Here is a 14,957-nt window from a genome sequence, read left to right as displayed (position 1 = left end):
ATTCCATCACACTCCTTACTTGTGCCTTTTAGATGGTGGAAAGGCTTTGGGGAGTCAGGAGGTGAGACACTCGCCGCAGAATACCTAGCCTCTGACCTGCTCTTGTTGCCACAGAATTTATGTGGCTGGTCCAGTTAAGTTTCTGGTCAATGGTGACCCCCAGGATATTGATGGTGCGAGATTCAGCGATGGTAATGCCATTGATTGTCAAGGGGTGGTGGTTAGACTCTTGCTTGTTGGAGATAGTCATGCCTGGCACTTCTGTGGCGCGAATGTTACCTGCCACTTATCAGCCCAAGCTTGATCGTTGTCCAGGTCTTGTTGCATGCGGGCATGGACCGGTTCATTCCATTCTATCATCTAGCCATGTTCTTCTTTGCCTGTATGTTAATCTTATACCAGGCAACTTTTCCAGGCAGTAGCTGCCCCAATAACTTTCAACATGGTTCCTTAATATGTCCATATTTTGTAATATCTTTCATTATAATCTGCTTTATCACTTCTGGAGCTGTCAGAGATACCCCGCTCATCCACAGGGTGTACTGTTGCAGTCCTCGTCGATAGACTCGGCACTGAAATAACTGCAACGGTGTGTACTTGCTGTACTTGCTCAATAGTTCCGCACTAAAGACTGGTAAAAGGTTAGGGCTGTTGCATTCAGGAGTAAGTGAGTTTTAAACAGCGTTATAAGTGATCATTACTGCTGAACAACCACTCTGGCCCTGAAAAATTAATTTTACAAGTGTGGAGTCTCATTCCCTCAGAAGAAAATTAGTGTTGGAAAAAAGTTTTTACTTTTTCCTGCCTGTCTCATAGTAAAGGATCCTCCAGGGATGCGTGATCATAGCATGATAGAATTTCAAATTCAGTTTGAGGGTGAGAAACTTGGGTCTGAAATGAGTGCCCTAAACTTAAATAAAGGCAATTTCAAAGGTATGAAGACAGAGTTGGCTAAAGTGGACTGGGAAAATAGATTAAAGGGTAAGACGGTAGATTAGTAGTGGCAGACATTTAAGGAGATATTTCATAACTCTCAGCAAAGATTTATTCCAGTGAAAAAGAAAGACTCTACGAGAAGGATGAACCATCCGTAGCTAAGGAAGTTAAGGATGGTATCAAATTGAAAGAAAAGGCATACAATGTTGCGAAGATTAGTGGTAGGCCAGAGGATTGGGAAATTTTTAGAAACCAGCAAAGGATGACTAAAAAAATAATAAAGAGGGAGAAGATAGATTATGAGATTAAACTAGCAAAAAATATAAAAACAGACAGTAAGAGCTTCTACGGGTATTTAAAAAGGAAGAGAGTAGCTAAAGTAAATGTTGGTCCCTTAGAAGATGAGACTGGGGAATTAATAATGGGAAATAGGGAAATGGCAGAGACTTTGAACAAATATTTTGTATGGGTCTTCATGGTAGAAGACACAAAAAGCATCCCAATAATAATTGATAATCAAGGGGCTATAGGGAGGGAGGAACTTAAAACAATCACTTTCACAAGAGAAAAAGTATTAGGCAAACTACTGGGACTAAAGGCTGACAAGTCCCCTTGACCTGATGGCCTGCATCCTAGGGTCTTAAAAGAAGTGGCTGCAGAGATAGTGGATGCGCTGGTTGTAATCTACCAAAATTCCCTGGATTCTGGAGAGGTCCCAGTGGATTGGAAAACTGCAAATGTAAAGCCCTATTCAAGAAAGGAGGGAGACAGAAAGCAGGAAACTATAGGCCAGTTAACCTAACATCTGTCATTGGGAAAATGCTGGAATCCATTATTAAGGAAGTAGTAGCAGGACATTTAGAAAATCATAATACAATCAAGCAGAGTCAGCATGGTTTTATGAAAGGGAAATCGTGTTTGACAAATTTACTAGAGTTCTTTGAATATGTGATGAGCAGGGTGGATAAAGGGGAACCAGTAGATGTAGTGTATTTGGATTTCCAGAAGGCATTCGATAAGATGACACATAAAAGGTTACTGCACAAGATAAAAGCTCACGGGGTTGGGGGTAATATATTAGCATGCATAGAGGTTTGGTTAACTAACAGAAAACAGAGTTGGGATAAATGGGTAATTTTCAGGTTGGCAGACTGTAACTAGTGGGGTGCCACAGGGATCAGTGCTGGGGCCTCAACTATTTACAATCTATATTAATGACTTGGATGAAGGGACCGAGTGTAATGTAGCCAAATTTGCTGATGATACAAAGATAGGTGGGAAAGCAAGTTGTGAGGAGGACACAAATAGTCTGCAATGGGATATAGATAGATTAAGTGAGTGGGGAAAAATTTGGCAGATGGAGTATAATGTGGGAAAATGCGAGGTTATCCACTTTGATAAGAAGAAAAAAAAGCAAAACATTATTTAAATGGAGACTACAAAATGCTGCGGTGCAGAGGGATCTGGGGGTCCTCGTACATGAAACACAAAAAGTTAGCATGGAGGTACAGCAAGTAATTAGGAAGGCAAATGGAATGTTGGCCCTTATTGCAAGGGGGATGGAGTATAAAAGTAGGGAAGTCCTGTTACAACTGTACAGTGCGCTGGAGTACTGCATACAGTTTTGGTCTCCTTATTTAAGGAGGGATATACTTGCATTGGAGGCAGTTCAGAGAAGGTTCACTAGGTTGATTCCTGAGATGAAGGGGTTGTCTTATGAAGAAAGGTTGAGCAGCTTGGGCCTATACTCATTGGAGTTTAGAAGAATGAGAGGTGATCTTATTGAAACATTTAAGATTCTGAGGGGGCTTGACGGTAAATGCAGAGAGGATTTTTCCCCTCGTGGGTGAATCTAGAACTAGGGGGCATAGTTTCAGAATAAGGGGTCGCCCATTTAAAACAGAGATGAGGAGGAATTTCTTATCTCAGAGGGTCGTGAATCTTTGGAATTCTCTACGCCAGAGAGCTGTGGAGGCAGAGTCATTGAATATATTCAAGGCTGAGATAGACAGATATTTGAGCTACAGGGGAGTCAAGGGTTATGGGGAGTGGGCGGGAAAGTGGAGTTGAGGCCAAGATCAGATCAGCCATGATCTTATTGAATGGCGGAGCAGGCTCGAGAGGCCAGATGGCCTACTCCTGCTCCTATTTCTTATGTGCTTATGTCTCTTTTATCTCTCCTTATCCCATTTGTATTTCCCAATCTTTATTTTGCTTGCTGTACCTCATTTAAATCTAATTTATATTTCCTGCTTTATACTTCCTCGTTTGGACTCTGCATGTCTCAGTGAGGATTCTTCAGTCTGATTGGTTGAAGAGCCTCGCTGTTGCTATGCCTGCTCACAGTCACCACAGATCCCCTGTAGCGGGCGCCATGCTGGAACAGATGCCCGATGAAAGCAAGTCTCCGCTCTAAAGCCTTTGTGGGCAGCTGTCAGCAAAGTGAACGGTCACTGACCACAAAATCCAGGCCATTGTCCTAAAATTAGAAACTCGCACCTAGTCAGCCTGTCTAGTGTCGTAGCTGATGGTTTTTATGTTGGGAAATCCCCTGTGCCTCCTCATGCTGTTTCTAATAAAGAACTAAAATCAAACGTTTAATACAGACAAAAAGTACGTTTTGTCACAATAGGATATACGATTTGAAGCTCAGCTCAGGGTCAAACAGGACACTAATCTAACAGTCGGGGAGGGGGATGGAAGGGGAAAGAACTGGCCAATAAAGTGGCTGAAATAGGGAAATCGGTGAGCAGCAAGAAGAAGAAGAACTTGCATTTATAAAGCATCTTTAATGTCGAAAAACAACCCAAGGTGTTTCATTGCATCACCATGTATTGTAGTTTGAATACCACTGCTGTACTCTTGTAATAGAAACTTTTAAAAAACTGAATCTGGTTTTGAGTAGTGGTATCTTCATTAGTTATGACTTGCTAGTGGAACCCCTACCCTTAGCTCATCTGGTTAAGGCAGTGAGGGCTAGATTTTCAGTTGCTTGCGCCAGCAGTTAGCGCCTTAAGAGAAGTGATTTTCGGGTGCTATGCGTGTAGCGCCCGGGCGCAGCGCAGTTTGCGCCCCGCCCCAAATTAAGTTGCCCGTTAGCGCCGGCGCAAAGTTTAGCGGCCGCCCGGATGCGCGCGCAGAAAATGACGTCACATCCTCGTGCAACGCCCTTTGGCCGCCCCGAATCCAAACTTCAGTCGGACCGCCCCATTGTGCGGCTGGTGTCCAGAGCGTTTGTAAAATGGAACGCAACACACCCTGGGGAGCGCAAATTAAAGGGCACTCCTCCTGCACTATAAAAGGCAGTCTGCATGTGTTGTGTGGAAGGATCCAGTGTGTTGTTGTGAACGGTGTACTTATGTTTCCGTCCTCCTCCTCCTCCTCCTCCTCCTCCTCCTCCTCCTTTAAGAGCTCACTGGCACCAGAGTGCCTGCCGTGCGCTGCGCCCGAGCTCGGGTGTTGCGCTCTGCACCGCCGGCTTAGCGCCTAAAGATAGTAGTGGAACGCCTCTTTTAGCGCTCCACCAACCTCTTAGGGCGAAGCCACTGAATTTCCGGCAACGGGGCGCTACTTTGGGGCGGGCGCTAACTTCGGGCGGGCGCTAAGGTTAGCGCCCCAAAACTGTCTATACTGAAAATCTAGCCCTGAGTATCTAAACCATACATACCGGGAAGGTGCCAGGTTTGATCTCTGGTCTGTACTTGATCTTAGGTGTGGTCTTAGAAGAGACACTGCAATTGGCCTGAGTGGCTCCCAGGTTAATGAAGGGAAATTTCCCTGGGCAACTGCTCCTGATCGATATCAAATCGTTCCATTCTGAAAGTTAATGTGGATAGTGGACGAAATCTGGATTAAGTTATGATGTCCCTACAATGATTTCTCCACTCATACAGAAGGCAAGATTAGGGTTTTCACAACCATTCATAATTCATGAAGACACTACTATCCAGCTTAAAAAGCTGGGGGGAGAAATTCGGCATCGTCCCGTTTGGGGCGCTAACTTTTAAAAGTTGAAAAAATTAGCGCCAGGTGCTAATGCTTTGCAACTTTAAAAAAATTTGGGGTTTGCACTTGATTTAGCGCTCCACTTCCTTCCTGGAGCGCAACAGGCAGCAGGCGGGGCGGTAGGTGAGCAACGCTGCACACTGGGCCAAGCAGCGCTGCTGCGTTGGAAGGCTCCTTCCTCCCTTAAAGGGAAGAGCCATCGCTACAGACTCTGCAAGGGCAAGACTTACCTGGTCTCCGACGGCAACCGTGATCCGGCCCGATCAGTCCGATGCACTGCAGCAGAGTGCCGGGCTGATCGATCGCTGGTGAAGAAAAATGAAAAAAAAGGATAAAGAGCATTTCAGAACTTTTTTCTGGAGGCGCTAAGGAGGACAAATTCTAGTCCAACGTTTCTCTTGAGGAACGGCAATGCAGGAGTCTGTACCATCAGACTTAACAAACCATGTGGATTACTTATTTGGCAGATAGACTCTGCATGCCTTCCCATAACTCATCTGCATTGTACAAAATGGTTTCAATCTCCATGATTAAAACCTGATGACACTCACACATTGACATGAATCAACTGAGCGGCCTGCGGGTGGCGCTGTCCAGGGAGAGTACAAATACTTGGGCACGGGCCCAGCTTGCGCAGGACATTCTTAACAGGAACTAGTGAAGGACACAACTAGACCTCCATGTTGTAAAACAGTTGATTAAAGCTTAGTTTAACGCTTAGACCAAGTGCTTAGTAGTTTTCTTACGTCACTCATTGTCCAGCAAATACATTAGGAATGCCACTTGGGAGGCTGCTAATGCCTGTGGAATCATACCTCAGTAAGCGTTAGGGAGAAAAGGGAGGAAACATTTGAAAAAGGAAAAATAATTACAGACCAGTTACTTTATTCAAATATACCTTTTTTTAAATGGTCAATTTTGGTACAATAGCTTCGGCTTTTCTTTCTAGATTTGTTTTTTTCAGATCACCTCCATTCTTAAGCTTTTAATCCTGTCCCTTCTTTCTTTGTGATGTGTCTCTAATCTCTCAATGGCAACAGTTCTTACAAGAATTTTAAGGAAAAAGGCCATTAAACCCTACAGACATTTTTCATAGATCAACTCCACCAAACTGCTTTCTCACCATTCCCTCACTCCAGATCTCTATATTCTGCTTCAATGTCCTTCCCTAGTAACTTATTGCACAACTCTATTATCCTTTGAATGGAAAAGTTCTGCCCAACTTCCCTTTTACTCCAGACTTCTTTGTGTCCTCTGGTATTTGAACTCTTCATGGTGGCAAATAATTTGTCTGGATCAATTTTGTCAATTCCTTTCGTAATTCTGAAAAATTAGATCTCTTCAAAGTTTCTTTTCCAAAGAAAATAAGCCAGTAAGGAGTAGATTGTGGTTCACAGATTGATACAAAACAGTAGCTTCCAGTCGTGAAATGTCTTACCTCTGTCTGTGCACTGATTTAATCTCTTAATTAGACTTTTCAGAGAGATTGAAAAAACTGCTTCAATAGAGCCTCAACCCTCTACACTCTCAGTTATCTGCATGAATTTTCATGGGAATTGGCACCTAGTTTTTCATATCTCGGCTAAAATACAATTGAACATTTTTAATTGATCTTCCGCAGACTCTGCGTTCTTGATCCAGCTTGATAAATAGTTATGTGGATGTCAAGTCCAGTACTTGGTGGAACATATTATCTGTGTAGCTCTGATTGACCAATTAAACAACTCAATGGCCTAGAAATTTAATGTTGCGCCTCCGTTTTTCAGGTGCAAAATGGGCGCCTAAGCATGTAATATGGTTCACGTGCTCATTATGTGCCGAAGGTGCACCACCTGCCCTATTGGTGAAGGGAGAAAATGAGGCGTCCAGGGCCTGTAACTGAAGCAGACATTAGGCCCTGTGCATTTGGCTGTTTGAGGCCCCCTTTTCTAAAATTGGGCTGCCCTGAATGCAGCCAGTGCCAGTCTACATGTGGCCTCCATGTGGCCTAATCAGCACTCCTTAAAGGATCGTCAGCAAAAAGACATGTTTTTATTAATGTGCTTACGTGACTGAGTTGGGAGGTGCAGGAGTGCTCCCCCTGGCTCCATTGCAGTGCCGAAGACAGTTGCCGACCCTCGCTCACTCTCCCAATCGCAGCCCCCCTCCTTTTCGTGCCCCTTTCTCAGTCGCCCCCCCCAATCGCTTCTCCCCCTGAGGGCTGCTGCCAGTGATGTAGCGGCCCAACATTGAAATTCTCTTCACCGACGAGCTGCCTGGGGTCGTCCAGCAGGCATCTGCAAATGAGGCCCGAGGCCCAATAATGGATGTGCCTTGAGTCTACCCGTTCCAGCTCGGGGATCGTTCCCTGTGCCCTTTCCGAGCCAGTAGGCCAACGTGAACCAATTTCTAGGCCACTGTGCCAGATGAAGTACAAGGGAACTTTATATATAATCTATTGTCCGCTTGGGTTGGGAGGGGCTCCCCTTAATTATGGCAGCTAATTGATGTTCCACTCTATTTCAAACTCACATTTTTTCTTTGCAATCTTCAGCAATGTCTCATTTTGAAGTCTGATGGAGCTGCTAGAAATCTTCCCTGAGCCCATTTTCAAAGTTCACCTCCAGCTAATAAAGGTGATCCAGCAAAGTGAAAACTGAACTATCTCGCTGGACCGCGCACTTCAAACTGACATTAGTCAAACTGTATCTGTGATAGGGATGTGCAAGACAAATGCTTTAGAAATCAAAAATGCAAAATACAAGGTTATTTCTCCCCTGACAATATATGCAACACCAGAGTGCAATAGTGGTGGTAATATTTTTGTCACTGGTGATGGTAGTGGTGGCAGCAATTTGAGGTGATGATAAAGAGTATCACACAAGAAGTGAAATGAAATAAACAAAGAGTTCGAGAAATTACAACACGGAAACAGGCCATTCAACCCAACCAGTCCATTTTGGCATAACAACAGTAAATGCTGGAAATACTCAGCAGGCCAGGCAGCATCCGTGGAGAGAGAAACAGCGTTAATGTTTCAGGTCTGGGACCCTTCATCAGAACTAGAAAAAGCTGGAGATGTAACAGATATTAAGCAGGTGCAGAGACAGGCGGGGGGAGGGGGGGTGGTTAGGAGGGGAGGAAGGGATTAAAAGAACATCCTATACTTTTGTAAGAGGCAGGAAAGATAAAATGTTGCAAATGGGAGTGGCAAAAATCATGCTGCATGAAAAATGGGGGCAGGGATAATTATCTGAAATTGTTGAACTCGATGTTGAGTCCGGCAGGCTGCAAAGTGCCTAATCGAAAGATGAGGTGCTGTTCCTCGAGCTTACGTTGAGCTTCATTGGAACAATGTAATAGGCCGAGGACAGAAAGATCAGAGCGGGAGTGAAGCGGTGACTTAAAGTGACAGGCAACCGGAAGCTCAGGGTCATTTACCCTCCAGGCAAGGAAATAATTCTTACCGCATTTACCCACACTGCTCCCATATCCCTTCAACCCCTTTTCCTTCACCCATCTATCCAATCTAATCTTGAATGTTCACATAGTTTCGGCCTCAATCATTAACCCTGGAAGTGAATTCCATAGCAACACAGCTCTCGGTGTGAAGAAATTTCTCCTGCCTCTGTCCTGGATCTTTTACATTTAATCTTGTATCTGTTGCCCCTCGTTCTTGACCCTACAACTACTGGAAAAGTGCTGTTTATAACTACCGTATCCCATCCTTTCATAATTTAAAAACTTCTATTATATCGTCCTGTAATTTACGTTCCAACAAAGATGCAACTTTTCAATGCTAGCTATGTGCTAACACTTCACTGGACCTATCTACTCTAATCTCATTTACTTGCTCTTTCCCCATTAGTTTTCATATTCTTTTCCAATATTTATCTATTTTCCTTTAAATTATTGTTCTGTTCTCTGCCTCAATAGCCATCTGTGGTCAGCATTCCATGTTCTTAGAACTTTCTAAAAATTCTTCTAAATTCCCAGTTTAGACTTCCAGTGATAATCCTCCACCTCTGTGCTCTTGCTACTGATTAACTAGCTGGTGAAAATAATCTTTCACTGATTGCCTTTCACAATTTTGAAAACATCTATTAGATCCTACCTTCTTTGTTTCAATGAAAAAAGTCCAAGTTTTTCGAGTAGTGAACGATAAACACTGGATCCCTGGTCTGTTCATACTCACTTTTTTCTCTTTTTTCCTTACTCTTTCCTTCACGATCTTTCTTCTTAACTTCTACCCTATCTGTACAGAGTTACATCTCTTCATACTTTCCTTCAACCCCACTTTAGACTACTTTTCCCAATATTCTTATTCTTAACCCCTCTCCCTTCCTCTGCTTTACTAGTTTAATCCTCTTTCTGCAAGGACATCGGCATCACTTTGGTTCATTCGGGTGAGGTCCATCTCATCTGCAGAGCTTCCCACAATCCAGATCTCATTTCAGTGTCCTGGGAATCTCCTCCTTCTATACCATTTTTCTAACCATGCACTGTTTTTCCCTAACTCGTTCAACAAGTGGTACCAGTTGTAATCATAAAATTACTACTTTTGAGGTCTTGCATTTTAACCTAGAACCTCAATCCTCAAACACTGTCTACAAGAACTGCATTTTACTCTTTCCTCTCTGAACCATGACTTCTGTCCAGTTTCTATTAAAGCTGTTTTCCCACCTATTCTGTTATGTCCTTTACCTGGTATCTGAGAGGTGATAACAACATTTGGGACTCAGCTACCTTTCCTCCATGTTACAAATTTGGATCAGCTGTAGATGCCTTCTCTGGCTCAGTGATGTCAGTTACTCCTATGAATAGTCTTGAGCGTCTTACTTTTTGTGGCAGATATCTCACACTTCCCAATGTCTACTTGTATGATTGCGTAAGTCAGGGGTGTAACAGTAGTATCCCCATATGACCTGAACTAAATATTCATGTCTTACGCACATGTATTTCAATCTCTCCAAAGGGGGATTGAGCAAACACTTGGTGAGATAAGGCTAGATATGAATTATTATGCTGCTTTATGTTACAGTAAAATGAACATATAGAACAGCAGTTATGGTCAATGTTGCCTCTAAACTGTGCTTTGTTGTGCGCGGCCTGATTATTTCAATGCGTGGTCCCGTTAAATTTCTGCGCAAATGAAAAAGTTTGTGACAGGCCTGCGCGGTACCTTGCAGATTACAGCGTGGCCGCGCACGTGTGCCGCTTAGTGGGAACTTTGGTTATGGTCAAACTCACTTAATTCAATCGTATAATTTTTATTTGTGTAATGATAACAAAATAAAGATCACACCACACTTCCACATTGGTGGACTGTCTCTGAATGATCTTAAATTCTTTGCAACTACTGGCTATAAGAAACAGAATCCCTGCATTTTTGCCTTCAGCCCAGGGCAGAACCTCTTTGCCCTTTAATCTGCTGTTTTTTCCTCAACTCCAGTGTCTACTTTTAGTCAGACTGAGTACTTCGCCCCCGCCTACCCAAAGGGGAATCCACCAGCCTAACCTGGCAACAGCTCCTTCTGAGTACAAATATATAGGCCTAGAAATTCGGTATAGCTGCGTTTGGGGCGCTAGTCCTGACGATGCGCAAAGTTTAGCGCCAGGCGCAATTTAGCGCCACCTAGCGTGATATTGGGTTGCAGCGCCCCTAAAGGTGATTGCGGCGCTAAATCAGGCGCTGCACGCTACTCTTAAGGCGCTAACCCGGCGGCGCAACCCAATTTTGCGGCAGCGGGGCGCAGCGAGGGTGCTGTCAATAATCACTTTCCCTGAGACACACTGGCGCCGGCCAGCTCTTAAAGGGGCAGGTCAATTGGCATCACCAGACACACTCACTCACTGCCTTGTAGGCCTTCAAAGCAGTGGGAGCCTACCTGTGGCGCACCAGCCTAGCAAGACATGGAAAGGGTGAGGCAGAGGGCGGAACGCCTCACTGATGGGGCATTGGATGCTTTGGTTGGCGCAGTGGAATCAAGGCCAAGGAAGATGGTCGGAATGTGATTTATGTTTTGGACAGTCTCCCGGGTGTGAGAGGCAGTTATGTGTCAGTGTATTAGTTTTGCTTTCTGTTGCCATAGCTTTCTCATGTTTGAAGGAACCACATTTTGTGTAATGAAACACTTTCTTCATTTACAATGGCCATGCCTTCTATTTACATGCATCTTGCCCTTCACAGGCTTGGGGGTATCAGACCGGTTCCATTCCTGTTCTTGGAATGGCAGCAAGCATTTCGTGAGAGGGGCCTAGAAGCTACTTCTGATCAGCCTCTGACGCGCAGCCTGAGAAGAGCCGCTCGCGTAGAAGTTCAGGTCAGCAGGCATCTTCTCAGCCACCGACAGAGACGTCCTGCACCTTATCTGAGGCTGCAGATCTGGCTGAAGCAGCTGGCACAGCTCAGTCACCACCTCCTTTCTAAATCGCAGCCTTCTGACACACTGCTCCTCCGGCATGTTCATGTAGGAAAACTGCTGTCGGAAAACCCTGCCAGCGTAAGGTCTGCTGTGGCGACGTCTGTTGGCCCTCCTCCGTCTGGCCATGCCCGCCCCCCTCTCCCAGCGTCTCAGTGCCCTTTCCAGATGATTCAGCAGCAGGACGTTCCCCTCCAATGCAGCCCCCATAATAAGTGCCCACAGGAAGGTTCCCCGTTGTCAAGGCTCACCAACAGCAAGGTGATGGTCAGAAGGCTGAAGATCATCTGCCTGCGCTGGCTCAGTGGTCAAATGGCTCCCAGTGTGCAGCTCAGCAATTCTTTGTAGCTCTCGAAGAAGTTGTGCTCCAAAAATGGTTGCCGCTTTTAAACCACACCAGTCCCCTTTAAATAACGCTCCTCCAGCCCGAGAGCGACTTGGTAAGGTCCAGGTAAGCTGTCACTATTAGCGCCAGGCGCTACGGAGGGGGGCGCCACTGAATTTCCGGTCCGGGGCGCCCAAAAGGCGTTGCACACTCAAATGACGTCATAATCAGCCTACGCCCATGAGCGGCGCTAAGATTTAGCGCCGGCGCTAAATGCATGCTCAATATGGGGCGAGGCGCTAGGCGCCTTGCGCCCGCCTGGAAATTGGCTAGCGCCCCACTTCTCGGCCTCTTTAGGCGTTAATCGGTGGCGCTAACAACCAAATTTCTCCCCCATAGAGTTGTTACAGCAGCAATGTGTGAACAATCACTAGAATGTTAGATAACCTTTCATTGCCTGCAGCATGTTGGTTCAGACACCCCATCTGAATTTTAATCTACACCTCTCTACTCTTATGGATAATGTCTCTCTTTTCACCATGGATAATCCCTTGCTCCGCTGCTGTTTTGTTGCTCTTGATTACCCTCCCCTGTATCTCTGTCATTGTCCTGTTCATATATAATGAGAACTATATATTGGACACATTCAGACCTGCAGAATTTCCCTGTACAGCCTGCTTCTGTCTATTCCTATTCCCCTTACGGGTAGTCATCCCAGAGCTATTCCTCTCTATCTGTAGGGCGAGTACCTTTCCGTATGTGCCTTCCAGAGATCTTACCTTCCTATAGATGTTTAATCTGCTGGCCCTCAAGCTAGCAATTCGCTACTTGAGCGACACAACATTCTGATATTTCTGTACTTACCTGGGATAATTTACAAATCCAGAATATCTCACACGCATGCTGCACAGGTCACAAGCCTAGCTCCTGATACTGCCATTTCTTTACAGCAGAATTGAGTGCCAATCTAGATTTAATTAGAAATAGTTCTTTCTTACCACCTAGCCTTGCAGGCACTCAGGAAACATTATACCTATGTAAATACATTTTGATAGCAAAGCAAGTAGAAGTCACTTAACACATACTTTTGACTTCCAGAAATCTTATCAAATTTGATAGGTGATGGAGACAATGGCCTCGATTTTCATTGAGCAGTGGCGGTGGGCTTGGAGGCGTGCGGGGGGTTAAAATCGCAAAAACTGGCGGGCGGGACCCCCGCCCCCCGCCTGGTTCCCGACTCCGAGCAATTTTAACTTGGTCCTGTCTGATGGTCCCGACTCCACCCCGCATCCAACAGGCGGGACTGGTCGTTAAGGCCCTTAACAACCACGAAATGGCCTCTATAATCCTATTTTGAAAGGCCCTTGCGAATTTAACCCTTTTCCCACATGAAACACGCCTGGTGGGAAACACAAATGTGAAACCTGGCGGGAGCACTATTGGATTGCTGACTATCAACTGCAGGTCAACCATTAAAGAGGAGATTTGATCAGCCATGATTTGCAGGTGGCAGGACTTAGTGGTCTCAGGTCTGGGGCAACTTTTAGAAGGCTTAACCACACCTGTGGAAGGTTGGAGCCTCACACCCATTTCCAGTGTGACCTCCTGGGAAACCCCTCTCGCCACCTTCACTCAGCGCTTCCTCAACGGAGGCATATACCAGAAGCATGGGAGCCATTTATTTCCTTCCCATCTGGGCATTAGAGGAGCTGGAGCACCAGCCGCGGCAGCAGCAGAACCAGGAACAACAGCAGCAGCAGCAGGCGCGCCAGGCTGCTGCACATCCACCTGAAGCTGCACAGGCCAGAAGGGGCCAGCGCCTGGAAGCCCGTCAGCGCAGGAGATACCCCCCAAACAGGGTCTACAGATGCAGGGTCACCTACCTCAACATGTCTGAGCAGCAGTGCCAAAGGCGGCTCCGACTTTCGCGAGAGGTAGTGACTGACATCTGCGCAATGCTACAGCAAGACCTGCTGCCCAGAGGACCAGGTGGACAAGCATTACCAGTGGCCATCAAAGTCACCACCGCACTCAACTTTTTTGCCTTAGGCTCATTCCAGGGATCAGCAGCAGACATCAGCGGCATCTCCCAGGCGGCTACACACACTTGCATCACGCAGGTAACCGATGCCCTCTTTGCCCTCGTGCACAATCACATCCATTTCACCAAGGATCGAGCAAGTGTCACGGCGCGAGCGGTTGGATTAGCTAATCTGGCAGGCTTTCCAAGGGTGCAGGGCGCCGTTGACTGCACACATGTGGCCCTTAGGGCACCCCATCGCAATCCAGGTATTTTTGTCAACCGCAAGGGCTTCCACTTCCTCATCGTTCAGCTGGTGTGTGACCACAAGAAGGAGATTTTGCATGTTTGTGCCATGTACCCTGGCAGTTGCCATGACTCCTTTATACTGCGCCAGTCTAGTGTGCCTCTGCTATTCAGTCCGCCAGACCAACTTAACAGATGGCTACTTGGAGACAAGGGCTATCCCCTGAGGACGTGGCTAATGATGCCGTTGAGGAGGCCAGCCAATGAAGCTGAGGAGTGCTACAACTCCAGCCACATTTCCACCAGATCCATTATCGAACAAACCATCGGTTTGCTGAAGATGTGCTTCAGATGTCTGGATAGACCAGGTGGAGCCCTACAGTACTCAGCAGCCAGGGTCTCCAGAATCGTCGTGGTTTGCTGTGCACTTCACAACATGGTACAGCGTTGTGGCTTGCAGATTCCTGAGGACCAAGTGGCTCCTCACATATCCTCCTCAGATGATGAGGAGGAGGAGTGCGAAAACGAACATCCTGCAGAGGCCCATCAACCAGCGGCAGCATTACGCGTGAACATTGCTGCCCGGGATGCAAGGAACGCACTCATCCTGGCCAGATTTGCTTAGCCTAGTCAATGAAACACTTTTGCCTCGCTGCTTCTTTCCAGAGCTTTGACAACGGTCAAGAACCAGAGGATTCCTAGCACTCTGACCACCTTACTGATAGTTGCAAGTATTCCTAAGGCCTCAATGTGGAAGTCCCAATAGCGAAATGACAGACGCCACAACTGCAACATTTGCCATCAGAACTTTTATGTGATGGCATTTTTACAATAAACACAAAATTGCACCCAAGTGACTACCCTTGTGACTATTTGTGCAGAATTTTCCTCTTACGCGTGCTCCTATGTGCTGCCTCCCCTGTGGCTTTAACAGATGTGGAGGCCCCTTGCTCACTTTCCTGCTGCTCCTGTCTCGACACCTTTGGCGGGCGTCCTCTGGGGTTGTGAGCCTGTGAGGGCTCGT

General features: G+C 46.1%; 1 protein-coding gene across 1 annotated transcript in view; it reads left to right on the top strand.

Annotated features, from left to right (window-relative positions):
• The window catches only part of zc3h12b (zinc finger CCCH-type containing 12B), a 140,230-nt gene that overhangs the window by 32,808 nt on the left and 92,465 nt on the right, over positions 1-14,957 (top strand). The gene's annotated exons all lie outside the window — the stretch shown is intronic.

The sequence above is a fragment of the Somniosus microcephalus genome, chromosome 1 (genome assembly GCF_052327205.1).
Source record: "Somniosus microcephalus isolate GS21.2 chromosome 1, FLI_Smic_1.0, whole genome shotgun sequence".
NCBI classification, from domain to species: domain Eukaryota; kingdom Metazoa; phylum Chordata; class Chondrichthyes; order Squaliformes; family Somniosidae; genus Somniosus; species Somniosus microcephalus.
This window is presented reverse-complemented; position numbering and strand designations above follow the sequence as displayed.